This window comes from Pinus tabuliformis, chromosome 5_2 (assembly GCF_031772625.1).
Source record: "Pinus tabuliformis cultivar Carrire ecotype Pingquan chromosome 5_2, CPIR1, whole genome shotgun sequence".
NCBI lineage: Eukaryota > Viridiplantae > Streptophyta > Pinopsida > Pinales > Pinaceae > Pinus > Pinus tabuliformis.
In genome coordinates this window covers 166,912,566-166,924,185 of record NC_142306.1, presented here as the reverse complement: position 1 = coordinate 166,924,185, position 11,620 = coordinate 166,912,566, and the positions used below count along the sequence as shown (strand labels likewise).

Genomic DNA, 11,620 nt, shown 5'->3' with positions numbered 1-11,620 from the left:
GTATTACTGTGTTGAAGGTCTTGCACTCCTCGACCCCCTGATTTTTTGGTGTGCATACTGTTGCCCACTTTACTAGCGCCCATTTGCGGTTTTTCCCTGTGGAGCCCCATAAAAAGTTGCGTTGCAAATCTTCGATCTTTTTGAGTGCTCATTTTGGTGCTATAAGAACTGAGAAGAGATAGAGAGGCATATATTGTAAAACCGCCTTTATCAAAATAAGCCTGCTTGCCATGTTGAGAGTTCTATAGGTCCAAGACGATAAGCGGCTTTCAATTTTCTCAATGAGTCGGTTCCAGGAGGCATGCTTTAAGGCCGAATCTATTAGTGGAGCACCCAAGTATTTAGATGGAAGTTTAGCTTGCGAGAAGCCTATGATTCTGGCAATTATTCTTTGGGTGGCAGGAGGAGTATGGAAAAAAAAGATTTGAGATTTAGCAGTATTAATGGTGGTTCCTGAGGCAATGGAGAAGGTGTTTAGCAGAGATTTGAAAGCATGGGCTTCGCGAATAGAGGGATGTTTGAACAACATATTATCATCCACAAATTGTTGATGAGTGATGACAGAGGTTCCATGGGCAGAGATGCCTCTGAGGTCATGGGAGTGAACAACATTCTTTATAAGGCGACCAAAACCTTCTGCCATAAGAATAAAAAGGAAGGGGGATAAAGGGTCACCTTGACGAATTCCTCGGGATGGGAAGTAGGGTTTGGAGGGGAATCCATTAACTAAGATAGAGAAGAAGGGGGATGATATGAGATTCTTAACCCATCTGACCCAGGTCGGGCTAAAGCCGAAGGTAGTAAGCAGTTGTTCTATAAGTCCAACTTAATTTTTCGAAAGCTTTAGAAAGATCGATTTTAAGAAGCACACCTGCTTGTTTGTTGCTCTTTAAGGAATGAATAATTTCATGAGTCAAGATGATGCCATCCAAGATTTGACAACCTTCAACATAGCCTGATTGTTCCGACGAAATGAGGAGAGAGAGTAGCGGTTTGAGGCGGTTGGCAATGACTTTCGAAATGATTTTGTATATGACATTGCACAGAGCGATGGGCCTGAACTTCTCCAGAGTACTCGGCTGATCTTCTTTGGGGATGAGAGCTATGAATGTTGCATTGAGAGAAGGAAGTAGCCAATGCATAAATCTTGATTCTTCTACCACCTTCCATACTTTCTCTTTGATTAGATACCAAATTTGATGGTAGAAGTTAGAGGTGAAGCCATCAGGTCCAGGAGCCTTCCCATATTTCAGTTGAGCTGAAGCTGATTCTACTTCCATCATAGTTACCGGTCGCAGCAAGAGCTGATTGTGCTCTTTTGTTATAATTCTTGGAATATGATGGAGTATTTCGTTTATAGTAGGTTGTCTACCTGTAGGCGGCTCTTGATGTACCATTTTGAAGTGATTAGTGAGCTCTCTCTCAATGTCTTCATGTTTCTCCATTCGTTCTCCCTGTGGATTTTGAAGATGCACAATGGTATTATTCATTCTTCTTTGGATAGTTGTGCGGTGAAAGAATTTGGTGTTTCTTTCCCCTTCTTTTAGCCATCTGATTCTTGATTTTTGTTTCCAGAGCATTTCCTCTTGTTTCCTTCTTTCCTCTAGTTGCATGAGAAGAGCTTGTTCTTGAATTACTAATGCCTTGGTTCTGCCGCCGGTAGTGATCTTCTACTATAGCTCTGTCGTACTTTGCTTGAGCATTTTTTGAACTTGAAATATATTGTCGAAGGTGGTATGATTCTAGTGCTTGATTTTCTTTTTGATATGCTTCAGCCTCTGTTAGAATTTATACATAGCTGAACCTCCAGAGGGAGTAAAGTTATCCCAAATAGATTTGACTGTATTTTTGAAATCAAGGTGGGTGAGCCAAAAAGTTTCCAATCTGAATGGTTTCCTATTTGAGTTTCCAGGTCTCGTCCATTGAAGGGAAATGGGCTAGTTATCTGATCCAGCGATGGGCAGTATTGAGGCAGTGATGTCACCTCCCAAATGTACTGAGTTATCTGAGATGAGGAATCTGTCCAGCTTAGAGGTGATTTGTTGAGAGCTTGACCTTTTATTGTTCCATGTGAAAAGACCATTATCAAATGGTAAATCAACTAGCCAGTTATTTTGTATGTATTCTTTGAAGCCGCTGCTTTCACTATCCAATTTCCTTCTGCCTCCTTTTTTTTTCTCTAAGCGAGTGATCATATTGAAGTCACCTCCTCTGATCTAGAGTGGATGGTTTCTTGTGGAGTTGAGAGTTTCCAACAATTTTATCAGCGCATTCTTTTGCATAGAATCTTGAGGGAATTATACATTTGTCAAATGACCATGTATATTGGTTCCTATGATGTGAAAAGTTGCCTGGATGAGATGATGAGAGGCATGAAAGTCTGTGAGGGAGATGTTTTGCGTATTCCAGGGTTTAGCAAGCCCTCCCAAAGCTCCAGTTGCATCTACCGTGACAATTTTGCATCCTGGCTAGGCTCTGGATAAAATAGAATCTAATGTACTAGTGTTACATTTTGTTTCCTGCATGAAGAGAATATGTGGTTTTTCATGCTGTATCATGTTTTCTATCATCCTGTATTTCCCGGGACTATTGAGTCCTCGTACATTCCATGAGATGAGCTTCATGGTTGACCAATTGGTAAGGATCTATAGTATTTAGTCAGCTTGGAGCACCTGCCGGACTCCACTAGCATTTCCCCAATGAGGATGGTGCGTTGTAAGTCTGTCTTTCTTCCCCTTTTCTTTCCATCTTTGGTGATGTGTTTCTCATCCCAACTGCTTCCTTATTGTATGCCCAGGGTTATGTGTTGGTGCACCCTTAAGAGTACCACTTCCAGATTTTCGAGCTGCCTGTTCGGTATTTTGTTGAACTCTTTCTTTTTGCAAGCTTGTTCTAGACTAAAGATGTCTAGGTCTCCTAGATCAAAGCTCTCAGGTTCTTCTTCCATGTGACTGTGTTGACTACTTTCAGCCATTTGGTGGTTTGTTTTGAGAGGGTCTGTCAAAAAATTGTCAATGTCCATTCCTTTTGCGGACCATAGGGCTTTGTTGTCATCTTGAAGGGGGATAGGTTGAGAAGCTGTTGGTTGCTGATCTGAGTTAGTCTCTGAGGATGGTTGACTAACATCATTGGGAGTAGGTACAGCGAATGGTTTGGTGGATGGCATAGAAGTTGTCTTAACTATTTTGGAAGGGTCTGATTCTGGCATATCTGGGTTTGATAGAAGGTCAAAACTGTTGCTGGTGGATGGAGCAGCAGAGGATGGCATTGCATTTTTTGGTCTGTTAGGGGGTTTTTTGTTATGCTTCTTTCTATTGGAAACTTTGGTGAATCCTTCAGAGTCAGATTTTTCCATATGGTCTGTAGGTTTAGGAGAGGCATTTAGTGGAAAGTCATGGAATAAATGTCCATGGGCGTGGCATTTCCTGCATCTAAAGGGCACATGTTCATAATCTATGGATTGAATCCATTCAAAGTCATCATGAAGGAGACTTACCGAATTCGTAAGTGCTTTTCCTAGTCGCATGTAAACACAGATGCGAGCATATAATGTGTATCAGCGGAGCTTTGTTTCCTCTGCAATCTTTATAAACTCTCCTAGCCCGTTGCCTATAGCATTGAGTGATTCTTCATCCCAGTATTTCAGAGGTAAGGAGTACATACGAATCCAGACTAGTGCCCAGATGAAGTCTTCCTTGTCTGGATTGAATCTTTCTATCCAGTCTTGTAGATATAGACCTGCGACATTGAAGAAATAGGGTCCTCCATCTAGGATGCAATTTCTGTCTTCAATACAGTTGAAGATGGCCGTGAAAAATCCTTTGGGGCCTAGCTGTAGGGTAACATGCCCCTTGGGCTTCCATTTTGAGGCTATCCATCCTTGCAGGGCTTTCTTAGTTGGCCAGTAGCCTATGAATTTACCAATAAGCACATGGTCTTTCATATATTGGATTTGTGCATTGATTCTATGGCTGGGTAGATCAATCTTGGGGCGTTCCGCTGCAATGGGCTTGCAAGTGGAAGACGTTGCCTTCTTTGGTTCTTTAGGTACCGCAGAGGTGTTCTCTTTTCCATTGTTCAGATCTGCCATTTCATTCTCTTCCTGCTGCTGCACAGGTTGGACCGGTGGCTGTTCTGCGCTCCCAGTTGAGGGCTGTTCAGTTTCGTCCCCATGAGGCCGGTTTCCAGTGTTGCGGCCTATAGGGGGAGGCCCTATGGCCTCCCCCATCTGAATGTTCATTAGTTGTTTCTGTCAAGTTAGCTAGACCCGCGATGGCAGTGATACTGCTTGATTCAGAGAGTTTGATACCTCTGTCGCTGTATCATGGAAGGGTTTGTCAGAAATCCTCATCCACCATTTTCCCCTGTTTTTAGAACATGATCAAGTCCTCTTTGCTTGATAAACTTAGGAATATTTTATTTAAGTAGTCACATAATAATTTTAGATGTTTTCTTATATTAAGTAAATTATATATGTTAATATTATATATATAAAAATGATATATATATATATATATAAAGTGATTTCACATTTAAAATAAATATATATAACCACCAAAAAAGAATATCATAAAATAAAATGTGATTGTTAAAAATTTTCAAAAACTTGAGCAAACTTTGTAAATTATTTTCAAAAGTTACACATTAATTAAAAGTCAAACATGAATTTGATACACTTATTTAGAAATGAAATTTTCATAAATATTAAGATTTGAGGTGTGTACTATTTTTCATAAAGATTGAGATTTGATGTGTATACTATTATGACACTTATTATGACACTGACATATATCTTTATTTTGATTTTTAATTATTATAAATAATGAATTTTTCATAAATATTGAGATTTGATGTGTGTACTATAATGACATTTGGTGGTATATATAATTTTTATTTTTAAAATAATTTCTATTTCTTGACAAATTCTATTTATAACCCTATAAAATTAGTCATTTCATCTATATGATACAATAAGAAAATAGAAATTTAAATTTCAAATTTTATTCTTTTTTTTTTCAAAATATTCAGTTTAATAGTTTTTTTCTTCAAAACTTTAATAGGATTTATAAAAAAATTTAGAATTTTCAAAACTAATTGAAAACCAAAGCATTTTGATGATAAAATGTAATGATAGTGTAGCTATGAGAGGAGCATATGTACATTGTGTTATACGAAATCACTATAGTAGTTGAGTTTCCACATTCTATGATTTTTTATTTTTAATTAAAAAAAACAATTTTCATTAATAATATATTTAATAGTCATTTATATATAAGCTTGAAAAAGTAATTCAATATTTGTTCTTGTAACTAATTTATTTTATTAATTTAATAATAATAAATCATGGAATTTTCTATTTGTTGGGGAGTACAATTGATAGGAAAGAGTTCATTTTTTTTGGACATAAAAAATAGATTAACACCTGAAAAAAAGAAACATCTAGAATCTTTTCTTGCTACAAAATGCTAATAAATAATTTCAAGTAAACAAATTTTGTTTACATACAATGATATAAGCTCACATACCTCGGATCGAGTATTTTCGAGATAAGGGGGGAGGAAGGGTAGGGGGAGAGGGTGGATAGTTGGTTTGGGGTTGGTTATCATTGTCCCACTTAGCCAAAGCATTGGGAGACATAGAAATATGCCTCCATGATGGAATTACTGGAGCATACTAGCCATTATATAGATCAACATGCATCCAATCCATAACACATCTCGTATCACCTCATAGTCATTCACTTGCTTGCCCATGCTTTCTAGCACAAGGGGAATTTATCTATGGCAATGGGGTATGTAGATCAATTTATCCCAACGTCTTCATGCTTGGCTAGGTCTGCAATTGGTTTTGGGAAATTTTTGAGGCTAGCTTCAACTCTTCCAGTTTCCTGGCCCTGCCTAAATATTTGGCGCTCAAGAAGAGGAAACAACACTCCTTGTAGCTAGATTTATACTTTTACTTGGCATGTATTCATCTTCTGCCATGTCTGTAGCATGAGGAGGAAAATATCATTTCCCCCCTCTATCATTTGTTTCCTTTTTGCTGGTATTTTTTCTCTTGTGTCCTATTTAGACAACTGGTGGCCTAAGGATTCATTGCCCCCACCTCTCCGTGGTACCTTCCATGCTCAAGTATCCGGTCTCTAGGTTTCGTTGCGCATGCCCCCTCTTATCACTTCAATCCCTCTAGATTGCCCCCCCATCTCCTTGTCTCATTTATTTATTTATTTTTTTCTCTCCTCTTTTCTTCATATGCCATCCCTCCCATTTTAGGCTCCACATTCAATTATTTTCTTGACCCTTTGTAGCTTATAGTTGACATCTCCCAGCCTCCAGACCCCTCGCCTTTACTAGGCAAGACTAACAGTCTCTTGTAATGATTATTCCTTTAGTTTTGTCCCCTCACTATTTCCTTGTGACATGGAGTCACTTTGGAAATTGTCCAACTCCTTATATCCCTTCCTTGGAGTCTGATATTTTTAGCCTCTCAGCCCCCATTCTCATGCCACACCAATGAGTTCACATGAATAGAGGGGAAACTTACTACCACGAGAGGGCCCACAGGGGTAGTATGAGGATGCACCATCATTTGGAGGAAACAACCACCAAATATTGAGACTTAACACCAAGTCCCATATTGGAAGAACTCACCCATACTGAGGGAGAGTGCTCTGTCCAAAGACCTCATCTCTCGAACACAATAGTTATTACAGAGTTGGCATATTAGGTACCTGATATTGGCCACACTAATGGAAGGTACAACCAATACATGCAAATAGTTTTCCTTTACTGGCACAAGAAATTATTACTCGGTAGAGTTCTTTTGGTCCGGCATGAGCATCGAGCGGATATTCCACTCTCTCAAGCACTCGCAACGACATATGAAGGATTTGGATCATAGGATGGAGCGTATATAGCAGTATCTTGGAATCTCGCCCTCATTTAGGGGTATAATGGGGGATGAGAAAGATCCCATCCCAGTTGTTGCTACTGACTCAGACCCATATTCCTAATAATAGATCATGACTTCATCATATTGGTATTTTTACTTCGATGTTTTCTTTTGGCTAGTTAGGTTTGACACTCTATGTTGTAAAATTTTGGAACACTCTTCTACTCAGTTATCCTATACATGTCTTTGAAGAGTTTAATTTTGACGGTGATCGAGTCTCCACTACTAAAGGCTGACTTAAGACATCCAACACTTCTATGTAATTTCCTTTTTTTTGCTAGTAATAAAATTCACCTTAAAAAAATGATATAAACTCATATAAAGCCTTCCAAATGATTTTTAAAAAATTAACTAAATAAACCAAAGTATAATATTTTTTTTTTTTCAAATATATCTATTTATATTAAATATTTCAATTTTCTTTTTTAAAAATTTAAATACTTAAAATAATTAAAACCAAATAAAAATTAAATTTTGTATAATGAATATAAATTTTTTAACAATTATATTAAAGAATAAGTAATAAATAATATTTACACCGTAAGGCATTCCCCTTTGAAAATAATTTCCCCAGCTGACACGGTGTACAGATCTGAACCGTTAGATGAATTATTAGACGATTGAACCATCATCTGCCGTCTGATTGAACCTCCATCACGGTTTACAGTTTCAACTGAATAGGATAGGTAGCATCTGACCCCTCCAGTATGGTGCGCTTCACCTTCCATTTGCTCGGGTTTCTGAAACAGTTGTTGCAGGGCCCTTGTCCATAGTTATGGTGGCGTGGAGAGTGCATTTTTGCATGCTTCTTGTGCTAACAATGTAGCTTTGGCTCCTGATCATTCATCTGTCTTTATTACAACGCCATTTGCTAGGGTTTCTGAAACAGTGGTTGCAGGGCCCCTGTCCAGATTTATGGTGGCTTGCAGAGTGCATTTTTCCATGCTTATCGTGCCAACAATGTAGCTTTGGCTCCTAACCATTCATTTGTCTTTATTCCAGCGCCTGCAGAAAAGAAATCAAAATCACTCACACTTCTCTGTCATACTGATATTTATTTCTGGAAAGGAAAGGTACCACTCTTTTCATCTCATTTTTCATTCATTATATTGAAGGTTCAGTTTCATTATCCCATTTTTCATTCATTTTATTGAGGGTTCACCTCCATCTTTGGTTAATGCAATGTATTTAAACATTGTAGGTTGGAGGAGCTTAGTTTCCAAGGATTCTGGGTCATGAAGGTGTTGGGTATGTTCATTTTATATATGATATTTCAATTGCATAAGGGTAATTGAAGTGTATTTATAGATGTGTTATGTCTTTAAGTTGATATAGGGAATTGACAAAAAAAAAATCATTTTTTTAATCCCTTCCCTTGTTTCCTAGGATTTTGATGGTTAAAATGAATATATTGTTTCTTCATCTGCCCTAGTTTTGAAATTAAGTATTGATTAGCTTTATCATTATGACACATTATTCAGCCAATGATAATGTATGACTCACTCAGGCAAGATTGTAGAAAGCGTGGGAAGTGAAGTTATAGAGTTGAAAGTAGGCGATCATGTGATTCCGCAATATATGGTGAAATGCAAAGAATGCGAGCTTTGTCATCGAGGAAAGAACATCTGTCAATTTTTCAGATTCAACTTCATGAGCAGAGTTGCTTACATTGACAAAAAAATGCCGATTCTCTATCAAGGGAAAACCCATCTGTCATTTCTTTGGGTTGTCCACATTCAGTGAATATATAGTGGTGCATGCATCCTGTGTAGAGAAAGTGAATCCTGAAGCTCCATTGGAAATGATCGGTTTGCTTGGATGCTGAGTTTCGGCAGGTAGTATAATCATACATTCTCCACTAAAATACACCTAGACCTAAGATCCTTTCCCTACAAAAATAAAAAAAAGTAAAATGGTCGATGCATCATAAAATGGGGCCTAGTTTTTCATTTCAGGATTAGGAGCAGCCTGGAACGTTGGGAAGGTGAAGCTCGGTGATTCAGTAACAATATTTGGATTGGGCACCATTGGCTTGGCTGTAAGTTTTCCTAAATATCTCAAGCAACAACTATACATACACATATTTACATAAAGATTTGCTCTTGTGCCGCAGAGAGTAGTTTGCATTCTGTGTCTTTCTAATTGCTGTCTACTAGTGAATCTTCTGTTGTTCATGTTGTAGAAGGGGCTCGAATAGCTGGAGCTTCTAGAATCCTTGGAATGGACATCGGCCTACGAAAGGAAGAAATATGTGGGTTGGAAACCATACAAAACAATAACCTCTATTACTAGAGTGTATATAAACCAGAATGCTTTGGGCTGATTCCCTTTAACTTTTGCACATGGGTATGGTTGTTCTGAAATTAATAACTGCCATTTTCTTTCCTAATAGCGAAACGATTTGGGGTCACTGAGTTTCTTAATCCATTCGATTTGGATAAACCCATTCAAGAAGTAATCTATAAAGTCTCCAACACTAGTTCTTTTGGGTCTATAGGACTGGATTTAAGGGCATGAACATTTTGATGCTAATAACATGTTGGGATTTAATGAATACTGCAACTGTTACAAGTGTGAAAATCTTAATGGGACCTGTGTTTGTTGATGTAAAACAATAGATGACGAGGTGTTAATTAAAAATATGGGCCTATCCCTTTTTCTCACTAAGTAAAATGCATTGCTGATAGCAAGTGATTACAAAGATAACTGAAGGAGAAGCATATTCAAGCTACAAATGTGTTGGAAGAGTTGAACTTATGCTCCGCGCACTTCAATGTTCTCACCCGGTCTCGTTTTTTGTATCCTAAATGGATTTTCACGTTTCGTATGTTAATTGAAATTATTTTTCAATGATCCAACTAGGTGTTTACAAGAACGTAAAAGACTAATTAAGTTTGGCTTCCTCCGTGATCACAATTTTGTTGGGCATGTTTTGTGATTTGCGTTGCAGGTATGAGGAAAAATAGTGATATTGGAATCTTGACCATGCACCCATGGGGTACATCTCTCTCTTTTATGATTACTTGGCAGAGCTCTAGACTAGGCCCTTACCTGAGCAAAGAAGCCCAATTCCAATGAAATCAAAGTAGCCTAATTCTAGTGAAATCCTCAGATACCTTATTTAATAGACTTCCTGAGCACTATGTCGCATATTCAAATGGGCTTATAATTTCTATGAGAAATAAATACATTAAAAGGGTGACTCCCCATTCTCAAAAACACCGAAAGCCAACCAGATGGAGAATCTGTTTTCACTGGCTTCTTCAAGTCTTTTATTATCTCAGGCTATGTGAAGCCAGACACACATTGAAAATACTGCACAACGAGCTGGATCTTATTGTAATCTGTACCATCTCTCCATGTATTGATTGCCTTATCATAGAACATCCTATTGCTAAAACTCACAATACAAAGACCACCGTGCCTAAGACTCATTCATAATTGTCTATCCAGATTTCATTCAGGAATAGCATTTTCAGGAAATATGCAGATAAATATTTTGTTGCAATTGGTGCCAGAGTTGATAGACTATTACTCCTTGTTTATGCAGGTAAGGGTAACCTGTCAGCTCAAGCATTAGCACCATAATATATAATTCTTGATGTATTCATTGTTGATGAAGTATAAGATGAATTTTCTAAAAATGAAAGAAAGGCACGCTTAAAATTAACATGCTTAGAGATTCTGGAATGGAATACGAGCTCTAGCGCATATTGATGAGTCTGAAACCATTGATTATAATTGATGAATCTGAAACCACTAATTATAAAAATTTTCAATGGGTTTCCCCATTCCTCCTTTGGTAAAATAATCACAGAGATTGAGCCATGGAATCAGGCTGTGGCATTGCTCTACGAGTTCTGCATTGAGTATTTTGGGTAGATCATATACATATATTTTCCTTCCTTTGCATTGTTTCTGACTTGGATCCTTCATGCCTGTAGGCATTGAGGTAGACCTAAAGGCCTCCATTTGCATTTTCACTACATCCAGAGAAAATGTAGCATTATTTGCATTAGTTTTCTTCTTTACCGTTATGGCCCATTCACTAGTTCCATTTTCAATTTTCTCCTGCTATGAAATATAAATATGGGTAGTTGGTCTCTCTTGTTTCAGAGCCACTACTCCATGCCCATTAACAGACTCATTTAGCAATGATGATGCAACATTCAAGCCATGTTTCACCACCTTGAGACCTTGAATCTCATGGACACCAAAATTAAAATTGTCATCATGAAACAAAGTTGCTTAATCTGGGAAACGTATAGTGCTGACAGAAACACAATATACATTCAACTTGCAGTTCGAAAAACAGAGATGAAGAACAGATGCAGGTAACAGGGTCGTCATAACCCAAAGACATATAACAAGCATTAAGAACAATAGGGGTAACAACAACACTCTCTGTATTACAACCCCCATACACTTGATCCCCAATCTTGATCCTTCCACATTCCTACTTCTCTTTCTCTGCTTCCCCATGGTTGCAGACCCACGGATCAGCAAATCACACACCACGTTTATTATAGCAAGGGTACCCTCTTTATCTCACTGTCAAAACCATACCTTGAAGAGACAAACACCAAGTCAATTCAATATAGGTTTCAACGCATGTTAACACTACTTAAAAACTATGATTGTTCGACCTTAGGAAAATGGATGTTTATTG

General features: G+C 37.8%; 1 pseudogene; it reads left to right on the top strand.

Moving 5' to 3' along the window:
- Positions 1 to 4,272: 4,272 nt before the first annotated feature.
- LOC149158076 (alcohol dehydrogenase class-3-like) lies at positions 4,273 to 9,758 on the top strand (annotated as a pseudogene).
- The last annotated feature ends 1,862 nt before the right edge of the window (positions 9,759 to 11,620 follow it).